Source organism: Apodemus sylvaticus, chromosome 10 (assembly GCF_947179515.1).
Source record: "Apodemus sylvaticus chromosome 10, mApoSyl1.1, whole genome shotgun sequence".
Taxonomy (NCBI): domain Eukaryota; kingdom Metazoa; phylum Chordata; class Mammalia; order Rodentia; family Muridae; genus Apodemus; species Apodemus sylvaticus.
In genome coordinates, this window is record NC_067481.1 from 96,159,177 (window position 1) to 96,171,069 (window position 11,893).

At 46.0% G+C, this 11,893-nt stretch overlaps 1 pseudogene; it reads right to left on the minus strand.

Moving 5' to 3' along the window:
- Positions 1-4,591: 4,591 nt before the first annotated feature.
- LOC127694485 (mastin-like) lies at positions 4,592-11,650 on the minus strand (annotated as a pseudogene).
- Positions 11,651-11,893: the final 243 nt, after the last annotated feature.

Genomic DNA, 11,893 nt, shown 5'->3' on the forward strand with positions numbered 1-11,893 from the left:
AACTTGAACCTGACTCTACACAGGGCCTCACTCACTGTTCCTTATCCTTCAGATCTGTTCAGAGGCACATGAGGATCTGGCCAGTGTGAACCCTGGCTGCTGTGCCTGGGACATCTCAGGCGGCCTGCCTGGAGATGAGCTTGGGTAGGACATACAAATCAGAGGTTAATGGTTGCCAGGGAATCATCACCAAGTTCCCTTAGGGCAGCCCATAGACAAGCTACACACATCTCCAAAGAGGATGATGTTTCCTCTAGGTGTCTGAAAGGTAAGCATCCTCATTGGTTTAGTTGCTTTCAGCATCTTTATAGTTTTGAGGCAGGACTGCAGCCCAAGCTAGCCTTGAACTCACACCCCTTTCTGTCTGAACTTCTTGAATGCTAGGGTTTTATGTATGAACCACCATACATGGTTCAACTGAAGTACTTTTCAAAGCCCTGAACTGATTAGTTAACTCACCAGAAGCCTTGGCAATTTCTGGTTCTTGCTGTCTGAGACTCCACAGAGCACTAGTCACTGAAACCTGGCCAAACTGCTGCATGTGTTTGGCTCCCACACAGGCACAGTACTGGACCATGAATTGCGGTTTCCTAGGTGGGAAGATGAGGCCTACAGAGCCACTTCTGTGCAGGACCGTGAGGGCAGAAAGGGAGTTTGTATAAATCAGTTGACAAACTGCTGGTAACTAATGCTTGTGAGTTTTAAGGAAAGAAAGCAATTTTCCTTTACAAATATTGGAACAGACACAATTGTTAATGACATATTCAGGAGAGTCACACTGCCCTGAGGTCAGAGAACAGACTGTCATGGATGCTTGACTTTGTTTGTTTTTTGTGTGTTTTTCTTTGAAAGCAACTGTAGGCACCTAAACTTTGAAAATATTTTTATCCTTAAGCTTGTGGTGGAGACACCTTTTGTCCCCTAAGCAGCCCACTTTCCTTCATCTTAAAATAAGATGCTTACCACGGAGAGATGGCCAGGGATGTAGCTGGGGTAGTGGTACTGGCCAGCATGCATGTAGCCCTAAGTTCTGCTCCTTGCCCGGTAGAGTCTGAGCATGGTGTGAGTCTGTGATCCTGAGCACTGCAGAGGCAGAGCAGGAAGATCAGAAAATTGACATCATCCTCAGCTGGGCAGTTGGTCACAGGCCAGCCTGGGCTACATGTGATCCCATCCCAAGACAAACAGATGGGACAGGGAGATGGCACAACACTGAGAGCAAGCAGGCAGAGCCCTTTTCGAGTGGGTGGTTTCCCAGCGCCAACAAGGTGGCTCAAAACTCTCCATCTCCAGTTGCTGAGGGACTGACATCCTCTTTTGGCTTCTGTGGCCAGGCATGCATGTGGTGCACATATATAATTCAGACAAAACACTTAGACACACAAAATGGAATAAAAATCTGAAGGAAAGAAATGTTTTAAAAGGACTTTGAAATTGAGACCACTCTATAAAGAGAGAGAGACTTTGCTTCAAGTTAAATAAAATAAACAAAACCAAAAAAAACATACACTTGTTTTACCAGGTATTTTTCTAGGTGATTTTTTATTCTCTTTAGCTAGAATGCTCTTCTACTCTGCCTTCTTGTCTAACTCATAATTGCCAGTGTTGAGCAGTTCTGTTTATTTAGAGTGTTGAGTCTTGTACTGGTGATGACTTCTGCGGAAAGCTTCCTCCTGCAAACCTGGGTCTCTAACAGTGGCCATAGTCAATCCCAGGCAAGCTGTGTGGACTGCAACATGTGTCTGCCAATGTGGAGGGTGTATCTCATCTCCTCCTTGCACTCTTTATACCTTTTATTCATTTCCCAGTTAGCCTACTGTCCAGATAATCAAGATGGCAGAAACGGGAGCAGCTGCTCTCATCTGCCCTTCACCTCCTAGATTCCGAAGGTCTACCCTCAGACAGCACACTTGCTGTGGGCTTTGGCGAGATCCCACAAATTTACGAAGAGTTGCATCACAATCAGTGGTAAAATTTATCAACCAGAAGACTAGAAGGCTTGGGTTGGGGTGATAGCTCAGTTGATAAAGTATCTGCCTTGAAAACATGAGGAACCAAGTCTGATGTTTGTATCTCTGGTTGGGGATGGAGACAGAAAGATTCCTAAGGCCTGCTGGACAGCCAGGCTAACATAATCAGTGAATTCCAGGCCAGGGAAAAACCCTATCTCAGAACATAAGGTGGACAGCACCTGAGGAACAACAGCTGTGTTTGTCTTCTGACCTCCATATGCTGGTGCACACTCAGACACACACACACACACACACATCTAAAATAATAAAGTGCTGATGGTCAGGAGTGGTGGTGGACTCCTTTAATCCAAGGACTCATGCAGATCTCTGTGAGCCTGAGACCAGCATGGTCTACATAGTGAGTTCCGGGCCAGCCAGAACTACATAGCTAGATTCTGTCTCAAAAAAATAATAATTGCTTTCAGTTCATTATTTCTGGCACCTTTGCTGAAATGTGAATTCCATACCATACAATTCACCCACTTGAAGAGTATAGTCCAGTCAGTCAAGACAGTGTGTGCCTGCAATCCTAACACTTGCACTTGGGAGGCTAAGGCGTGAGGATTGCAAGTGCATAGAGTTCAAGGCTAGCCTGGGCTATGGTAGGAGACCCTGTCTCAAAAACAAAACACAGAGAGTGTAGTTGTGTGGGTTTCAGCCCATGCCTGGAGTGCAAGCCATCCCTGTCCTGGCTCCCCTCCCCAGGCCCATAGCAGACACCTGCCCACTCCCTGTGGACTTCCTTCTCCAGGAGATCAGAAAGTAGGTCCCTCATGGCCAGCTTCACTCACTCACCTAACAGAGAACTGCTTCCTGTTTGGTCCCTAGCCATCCCAGGGACCCAGATGACACTGATTCAATGAGTAGCTTAGAGACTTCCTACTTCAGTCCCTGAGGCCCCTCCACCCAGCACTGTGGACACCAGGTCTTTCAATCTGCTGATCTGAAGCTAGGTGTCCTCAGGTAGATTTTGGAGATGGCCTACCTACTAGATCACAGGTGTGCCTTTCCATTGTGTCCTTACATGTCTGATGGACAAGTCAGCTCTCTGGGGTCCCTGTTATAATCACCTCCTAAGGTTTCTGAGCTAGAGATAAGAAAGTCATGTCTCAGGGCAAAGCCACCATCAATGGAAAGAGAGTACTCTTTCCTAGGTGCTGGATGGCACACACATGTGTGGCCTCTATAGAACTTGGCTCCTCCAGTGACATCCAGCTGGGACGAGATGTGGGGAGGCATAAGGGCCTCAAGGTGCATGCAGAAGATTTCAAAGCATCGTGGGTAGATATATGGACTTGAGAGCCATAGCTGTATCTCAGTTGGTAGATACTTAGTGAATGCTCTTACCTAGCATTCACTAAGCCCTGGGTGGAGTCACATAATGGGGTATGGTATGCATATCTGTAATACCTGTAATTCCAGCACTTGGGAGTAGAAACAGAAAGGTCAAAAGTTCAAGGTGATCCTCAGCTATTTATTAAGTTCCAGGCCAGTCTGAGCTATATATGACCCTCTGTCAAAAAAACAAACATGGGCGGACTGGAGACATGATGGCTCAGTGGTTAAGAGCACTGTCTACTCTTCCAGAGATCCTGAGTTCAATTCCCAGAAACCACATGGACCATCTGTAATGGGATCGGATGCCCTCTTCTGGTGAGTCTGAAGACAGCTACAATGTATTCATATATATAAAATAAATAAATAAAAATTTAAAAACCTAAACAAAACAAACTGGGCTAGGGAGGTGGCTCAGTGGATGAAGCTCTATGCAGACAGAAGGACTGGAGTTGAGATCCCCAGAGGCCACAAGAAAACCCAGGAGATGTGGCAGTCCACCTAAAGTCCCCACAAGAGAAAGATATGGGGGATTCCTGGGGCAAGCGGGGCAACTAAGCTAACTGAAGGGGCAAGCTCTGGGTTCAGCCAGGACCAGCCTTAGTAAATACAATGGAAAGTAATAGATAAAAAGACCTAATATCTTCCTCCGGCTTCTCCATGAACCCACATGCACACACACACACACACACCACACTCACACACATGTGAACATATATACATGTTCATGCAAGCACAGCAAACATGAAGAGAGGAAGAAAGAAGGAAAAAGAAGGAAGGGGAAAACAATCAATTAGGATTTGAATGGCCATGGGGGCTCAGAAAGGAGCATTTTGACGTCAGTAGTCAAAGGCTGAAGTATCGGGAGTCCTGCAAATCTGACCCCTGCCTATTAATCCTGGAGGCTGAACAGGCAGGCAATGTTGGGAGGTCTGGACACCAGAAAATAGTGTGGGCTGACTGAGAGTTCCACCCCTTCACACCACCAAGGGCTCAGAGACACGAATGGGGGAGGCCTCAGTGGACCAGCTCAGCCCCACCCTTAGTGCCAATCCCTGGGTTCAAAGTGCAGACAGGCATCAATTAGACAATCCATCATTTAATGAGAAACACGGTAAGCAGGGGATATGGGCTGCCCAGCTACTTTTGAGATGCGGTTTTAGCCCCTCCATTGCAGAGTTAAGGGACTCTAGCGACTCTAGACTCCAGCACAAGTTAGTTTCACTACCATGGGATGGGGAGGTTTAGGAAAGTGAGGCTGGACAGGAAGGAGGAGTGCACAGATCTACATGAGTGGCTGTTGTCTCCTGTTGTGTGAATCCCATCTGGCCCCACTGAAGGATCCAGGAACTTGGGGACATAGCAGTAGATCCAGCACATATAGTTCATTACTCAGGTGTATACACCAGGGAAGTCAGGAAGGCCACAGACTCTGCCCCAGCTGACCACACCCACCTGGACTCAGGAGCAGTTCCACCTGCATACTGAAAGAATGAGAATTACAGCCTAACTCCTCAGTGCCTAACTCTCAAATGACCCCCAAGAAGGCAGAAGTTTAAAAATGCCATTTCACTCCAAAGGGGCCCTAACTCCACCCTCCTAAGGAGCCCCAAATACCTCAAATTCCAGACCCTGCTCTTTGTTAGAAAGTAGGTGAAGGGTCACATTCCTTGAGCCAGCTGTCTGTATAGAACTAGGTGAAAGGGCATAAGACAGGCCCTTGAGTCTGTGATCCTGGCCCTAAAAGGTAACTGCAAATGAGCTAACTAACTGCTTATCTAGCTTCTGTAAACTGCTTGCGCCATCCTCCCCGACCCAGGAGCCCATGCAGATGAGGACCTCTGAGACTATAGGAAACTGATTGGTCCATGGAGCTCAGGCTTAGATAATTTAAACTGATCGGCCTAGAAACTATGGAATGGTTCAAATCGATTGGCTTGCACTGCGAGGGCTCTCGATGCTAAGGAATGATTGGTTTGTGATGCTCAGTCTTTGTTGTAACCCTATAAAAGTTGTCCCGATTCTGCACTCGGGGTCCACAGTCCTCTACCTCCCACATGGTGTACAACTGTGGACCCCAGTGTGCCTAGAATAAAAATCTTCTTGCTGTTTGCATCAAGACCATTTCTCTTGAGTGATTTGGGTGTCACCTTCTGAGGCGTTGGGGGCCCTTGTTTTAGGGTCTTTCAATACCAAGACCCCCCCCCAGTCAAACTGTGGACAAAGGCAGGAATCAGCGTTCCTGGGAGGCCATGTCGAGTGGGTGCCAGCGTCCTGGGCAAGGAAGGGACAGAGGAGAGAGGACGGGTCAGGCTGTTACCTGGCAGGAGTCATGGCCCTCCATCCCAGCACAAAGCGAGTCATCTTTGATGATCCTGGTAATGTTTTCCAAGGAAGAACTGGTCCAGTACTTCTGTTCACAGTCACGATTGTCCACAATGGGGACCACCACTTCCCTCAGGTGGTAGGGTGGAGGCAGTGGCCCTGTGGAGAAAAGCCAGCGAGGACCAAAGCTGGAGACTTCTGCCTCTTTCCGCCAGTTCTGACAAAGGACATGAGGTCTTCCTCTGTGGTTCTCGATGACACCCGAGCCAGCCACCCAGCAGATCTTCTTTGAGGAGATCCTCTGGGAGGCAGCAGGGAGGGAAACAGGGTGGCCATGCTCAGACAGTGTCCCTTCCCCCACAGCATTGAGCTGGACTTCTCAGCCCATCCTATTCAAGCTGCGACATTCCTGGCTGGCAGCCTCCACCCTTCCCCTGGTGTTATCTCTGGCCGGCCCTTGTTCCATTGAGAACAATACAGCCGCTTTCACCTTGACAACCAAGGCTGCCTCAGGGCAGTCTCACCTGGAGACCAGCAGAGACCTGCGTGACTGGAAGCAGGCGACCCGCTGAGAAGAAGAACCAAGGAATTCGTGGCCATTGGGGGGAGGGGGGCAGGGTTGTTTTCTAAAAACTATATATATTGGCTAAATAATAGTAAAGTCAGTCTCGATCGGCAAAATGTCGTCCTGACTCAATTCTCTTTCGTCACCTTCCTGTTTATCCCCAGAATTCTCTTCCAGGTCTCCAGTTCACATGTGGCCACGGGCGGCTACATAATGGCGCCTGAACATGGACAGACCTGATACAGGAGAATTTCCTGAGGTGACCCTATCTGGCGAAGCTTCACAGAAAAAAATGGAAAGAAGATGATATCCACACGGTGAACAACTATAAGAGTTAAATGCTAGCGCTAGTGTAAAATTTTATCCTTTGAAACTATTGTTGTGGGTGCAGATGGATATGGTTAGGCAAGTAGAATTATGTTGACCCGGCATAGTAGCTGCTTGGGATAGATAGATAGATAGGGAAAAATGGGATAGGAAAGTTCGCGCGGAAACTTGCGCCCCGCAGCATCCTAGGGCTGCTTCAGGCGAAAGGGATAGGGTTTGACTCCCCACTCTAAGTTAAAAAAAAAATTGTCTCTAGGCAAGAGTTAGAGCAAGGATCTTTGCCCACTCAGGAGCTTGGGAAAGAAGGGCAGGATACGTCAGAACTCTTAGCTTTTCCTGTCCTTGAGATCGCAGACCAGGAGAATAGGATTAGACAATATCAGACATTGGAAGTCAAAGTGATAAAAGAATTAAAGGCAGCTGTAGCTCAGTATGGCCCTACAGTCCCTTTTACACAAGCTTTATTGGATGCTGTGATAGAGTCAAATTTAACTCCACAGGATTGGAGAACTTTGTGTAAGGCTACTTTATCAGGAGGAGATTTCTTGCTTTGGAGTTCTGAATGGCGTGAGGCTAGCAAAAGAACTGCCCGTAAATACTCAGGCAGGCCATCCAGAATGGAATGCTGATATGTTATTGGGAGAAGGCGTATATGAAGGAAATACTAATCAGATTGGGTTTCCCATCGCAGTGTATGCGCAGATTGCGATGGCTGCCCGCCGTGCTTGGAATCTTTTACCATCGAAGGGAGATCTTAGTGGAAACTTAACAGGTGTCAAACAGGCTCCTGATGAGCTTTTTCAGAATTTTGTAAATAGATTGTTAAAAACAGCTAATATAATTTTTGGAAATTCTCAGGCAGAAAATCTGTTGGTTACTCAGCTAGCTTATGAAAATGCTAATGCAGCCTGCCGCAAGGCCATCAGACCTCACAGGGAACACAGACTTGGCTGGTTATATTCATCTCTGTTCTGAAATTGGCCCCTCGTATAATCAGGGTCTAGCAATGGCCGCAGCATTGCAGGGGACCACCATCCAGGGAATACTTTCGCAGAGACGAGGAAATAAAAGGTGTTTTAAATGTGGTAGTCTGGGTCATTTTAAAAGTGATTGCCCTAATAACAGGGGTGCTATAAGCGGGCAATCAATTTGCTCCCCAGAAATCTGTCCTAAGTGTGGGGGAGAGACCTTTATAACAAATAAATCTGGTTGCAGGAAAAAATCCTCAGACTTTGCTTTTATGTTTTAAAGATTTACAGCAAGCTTTAGCCGCTAAAGGATTGCAAAAAGCTCCAGAGAAATTACAAACCCAGGATCCGTATAACTATCTGGGTTTCAAACTTACAAATCAAACTGTTTTTTCCCAGAAGATAATTATTCGCAGGGACAATTTAAAAACTTTAAATGATTTTCAGAAGTTATTGGGTGACATTAACTGGCTTCGGCCATATTTAAAGCTTACTACAGGAGAATTACGACCTTTGTTTGATATTCTAAAGGGGAATGCTGATCCTACATCCCCTAGGTTATTAACTTCAGAAGGACTTTTGGCTTTACAGCTAGTGGAGAAAGCTATTGAAAATCAATTTGTTACCTATATAGATTATTCTTTAACTTTGCATCTGCTAATTTTTAATACGACTCATTCGCCTACAGGTTTATTATGGCAAAAAGCTCCTCTGATGTGGATTCATTTGCGGGTGTCTTCAAGGCATAATATCTTGCCATATTATGAGGCAGTAGCCCAAGTAATTGTGCTTGGAAGAAAGCAGGCGCTAACTTATTTTGGCAAAGAACCAGATGTTAGTATTCACCCTTATAACATAGATCAAGATGCTTGGTTAAAACAGCATAGCACAGATTGGTTGCTTGCTCAAATAGGCTTTGAAGGGACTATAGATAACCATTATCCTCAAGACAAATTGATAAAGTTTTAATATGCATGAGGTTGTATTTCCTAAAATGGCATCTTTACAGCCGTTGCATAACGCTCTTTTAATTTTCACAGACGGCTCTTCCAAAGGAAGAGCTGGATATCTTATTAATAATCAACAGGTGGTCATAGAGACCCCTGGGCTTTCTGCTCAGTTATCAGAGCTGACAGCAGTATTAAGTGTCTTTCAATCTGTAGATAGTACCTTTAATCTTTTTACAGACAGTTTGTATGTTGCCGAATCTGTCCCCTTATTAGAAACCTATGGCACATTTAATTTTAATATGCCAGCTGGATCCTTGTTTTCACAATTGCAAAGCATCATTCTTGCTAGAAAAAATCCCTTTTATATTGGCCATATACAAGCTCACTCCGGTCTTCCTGGACCTTTGGCTCAGGGTAATGATTGCATTGACAAGGCTCTAATAGGAGAAGCTTTAATTTCAGATCCTGTTGAGTTGGCCAAGAGTGATCATAATAAGTTTCATCTTTCAAGCCACACTTTAAGGATCAGACATAAGATCACTAAGGAGCAAGCAAGAATGATTGTGAAACAATGCCCTACCTGCCTTACCTTATCCCCAGTTCCCCATTTAGGGGTTAATCCACGTGGCCTTATACCTAATCAAATTTGGCAAATGGATGTAACTCACTATGCAGAATTTGGAAAATTAAAATTTATACATGTTTGCATTGATACTTGCTCAGGACTCCTTTTTGCCTCCCTACATTCGGGAGAAGCCTCAAAAAATGTAATCGATCATTGTTTACAAGCCTTTAATACCATGGGATTACCCAAGGTCATTAAGACAGACAATGGACCAGCCTAATCTGGTAAGAACTTTATCTCATTTTGTAAAGAATTTGGTATTAAACATAAAACTGGAATTTCTTATAACCCAATGTATCAAGGAATCGTCGAGCATGCTCATCGCACCCTTAAAAACTGGCTTTTTAAAACAAAGAAGGGGAATCTATACCCCCCCCAGGTCACCCAAAGCGCATCTTGCTTTTGTTTTGTTCATTTTAAATTTCCTGCAGACTGATTCTAAAGATCTATCTGCAGCAGACGGGCACTGGCACCCCACCAGTTCCAATTCCTATACCATGGTTAAGTGGCGGGACCCTTTAACTAATACATGGAATGGTCCAGACCTGTTTTAATTTGGGGGAGAGGGTCAGTTTGTATTTTTTCTCAAAAAGAAGATGGAGCACGATGGCTGCCAGAGAGATTGGTAAGACAGGTAAACACACCCTAAAGCTGCTGGTAAGTATAATTAATTCACAAAGGCATTCCCTAAGCCACTTCTCACTTACGTGGGAAGAAAGGTTCCTTTGTGTTCTTGCAGTTAATTTGAAAGCCAGGCCTCTTGCCTGAGCTACAAATTTGCAATCAAATTGAACACCTTGGGCCTTCTGATAAAGACCAAACAGGTTTTTTCTCTTAATTTCCTTTTGTGTTTCAAGCAGGTATCTCTCAGATTCAACACTCAGAAGATCAGCTTCTACAGCAATGGCCGCCAGGATGAGTATGGGTGGTTATAAAGGCCAGCCAGCCAGCTCATATTCACAGAGCATTTACTTTACCAGTGGATCCTCAAAAATGAGGCTGCATAGTATTCGGAACTATGCATGTTTGTTAATATAACAAACATGGGCATCAGTTTGAGGTGCGAGGCAAGGCACTGCAAGGGAAAAGGAAAAAAAATCCTGCTTCCAAATTTCCCTGAAAAGCACGTCCGGCTGCATAGGGGTTGACATTGAGAAACTGTCCTTAAATTATTAAGGCAGCCTATTTCCCCTCCCCTGAAAAAAGATGTCAGTTAATGTTTAAGGGGGTCGGACCTTTATATTTCCCTCACTAGTTAAAAGCCCATTGCCCCTGGGTGAATATATATATATATATATATATATATATATATATATATATATATATCTCCACTGAGTTTTTAAAAATTAATAATTAAGGGGGAATTGTCCCTTCCCCCACAGCATTGAGCTGGACTTCTCAGCCCATCCTATTCAAGCTGCGACATTCCTGGCTGGCAGCCTCCACCCTTCCCCTGGTGTTATCTCCAGCCCTTGTTCCATTGAGAACAATACAGCCGCTTTCACCTTGACAAACAAGGCTGCCTCAGGGCAGTCTCACCTGGAGACCAGCAGAGACCTGCGTGACTAGAAGCAGGCGACCCGCTGAGAAGAAGAACCAAGGAATTCGCGGCCATTCGAGGGGCAGGGTTATTTTCTAAAAACTATATATATTGGCTTAATAATAGTAAAGTCAGTCTCGATTGGCAAAATGTCATCCTGACTCAATTCTCTTTCGTCGCCTTCCCATTTATCCCCAGAATTCTCTTCCAGGTCTCCAGTTCACATGTGGCTGCGGGCAGCTACAAGACAGCACAACTGGGGTGTCCAGTTTCATCAGAGCAATGTCTGCTTACCTGGGGGCAGACAGCTTCTCACTAAACTTGGGTAGCAGAAGATCTTGGCCACCTTCATCAACTGGTCACTTTCATAGAGTCATAGCTGTCCAACTTGGACTCTAAAGTCAAAGGCCTCCATCTGTTTCCTGGGAGACAGGACAATGAAGCCCTCAGAGGGCCTGAAATCAATCCCAGCAGAGAGGTGGGCATCAGTCAGAACAGACTTGGGGATCAGGAGGGTGTCAGAAATCCTGCCTCCCTCCGGAAGACAAGTACCTCACCAAGTACCACTCACCTCCCAACACCCACCCTCTCAACCAAGGGAATGGGTGACTCCACTCATGGCTCTACACAGCAGGCAGCAGTTAGCAACCATTGACGGTGAATGAGAGACCCCTCACAGATGTGTTCCCATCTGCTGTGCTTTGTGTTGTAGAACCACAGGCTGGCCTACCATGGGAACCAGCAGACTGGGACAGGGCAGCCCCCGATGATGCCTACCAATGCCTGTCCTGAGCCAAGGTCTATGGAAGCAAGTAGGTCATCAAACTCCGGGCATCAGGGAGATTTCTGGCAAATTGGCAATCTGACATAACCCCGTGGTATATGGAACAGGACTCTGAGCCTGGGACTATGTAAGGGATCCCAGTTAGAACTCACCAGGAGTCAGAGGCATTGGGCTCCCCAGACAGGGGAGAGTAAGGAACAGAAGTCACAGCATCTCCGAGCACAGATAAGAGGTTTCTGGTCCCAAACACGGGCTTCTGCAGCCAGGAGACCTGAGGACAGAGGTGCTAATGGATTGGAAGAGCTGTACGCCACTCTGTCTGCCCTCGAGGCCCCCAGGGTCCCATTTGTCTTTCTTCCACAGGATGTGGGCTCAAAATGCAACATCTATACTCCAGAGGGCCATGTTGTGGCCACATTCTTGGGGCTGGTATGAACTGACCAGTCAGGGCAAGTTCACTGC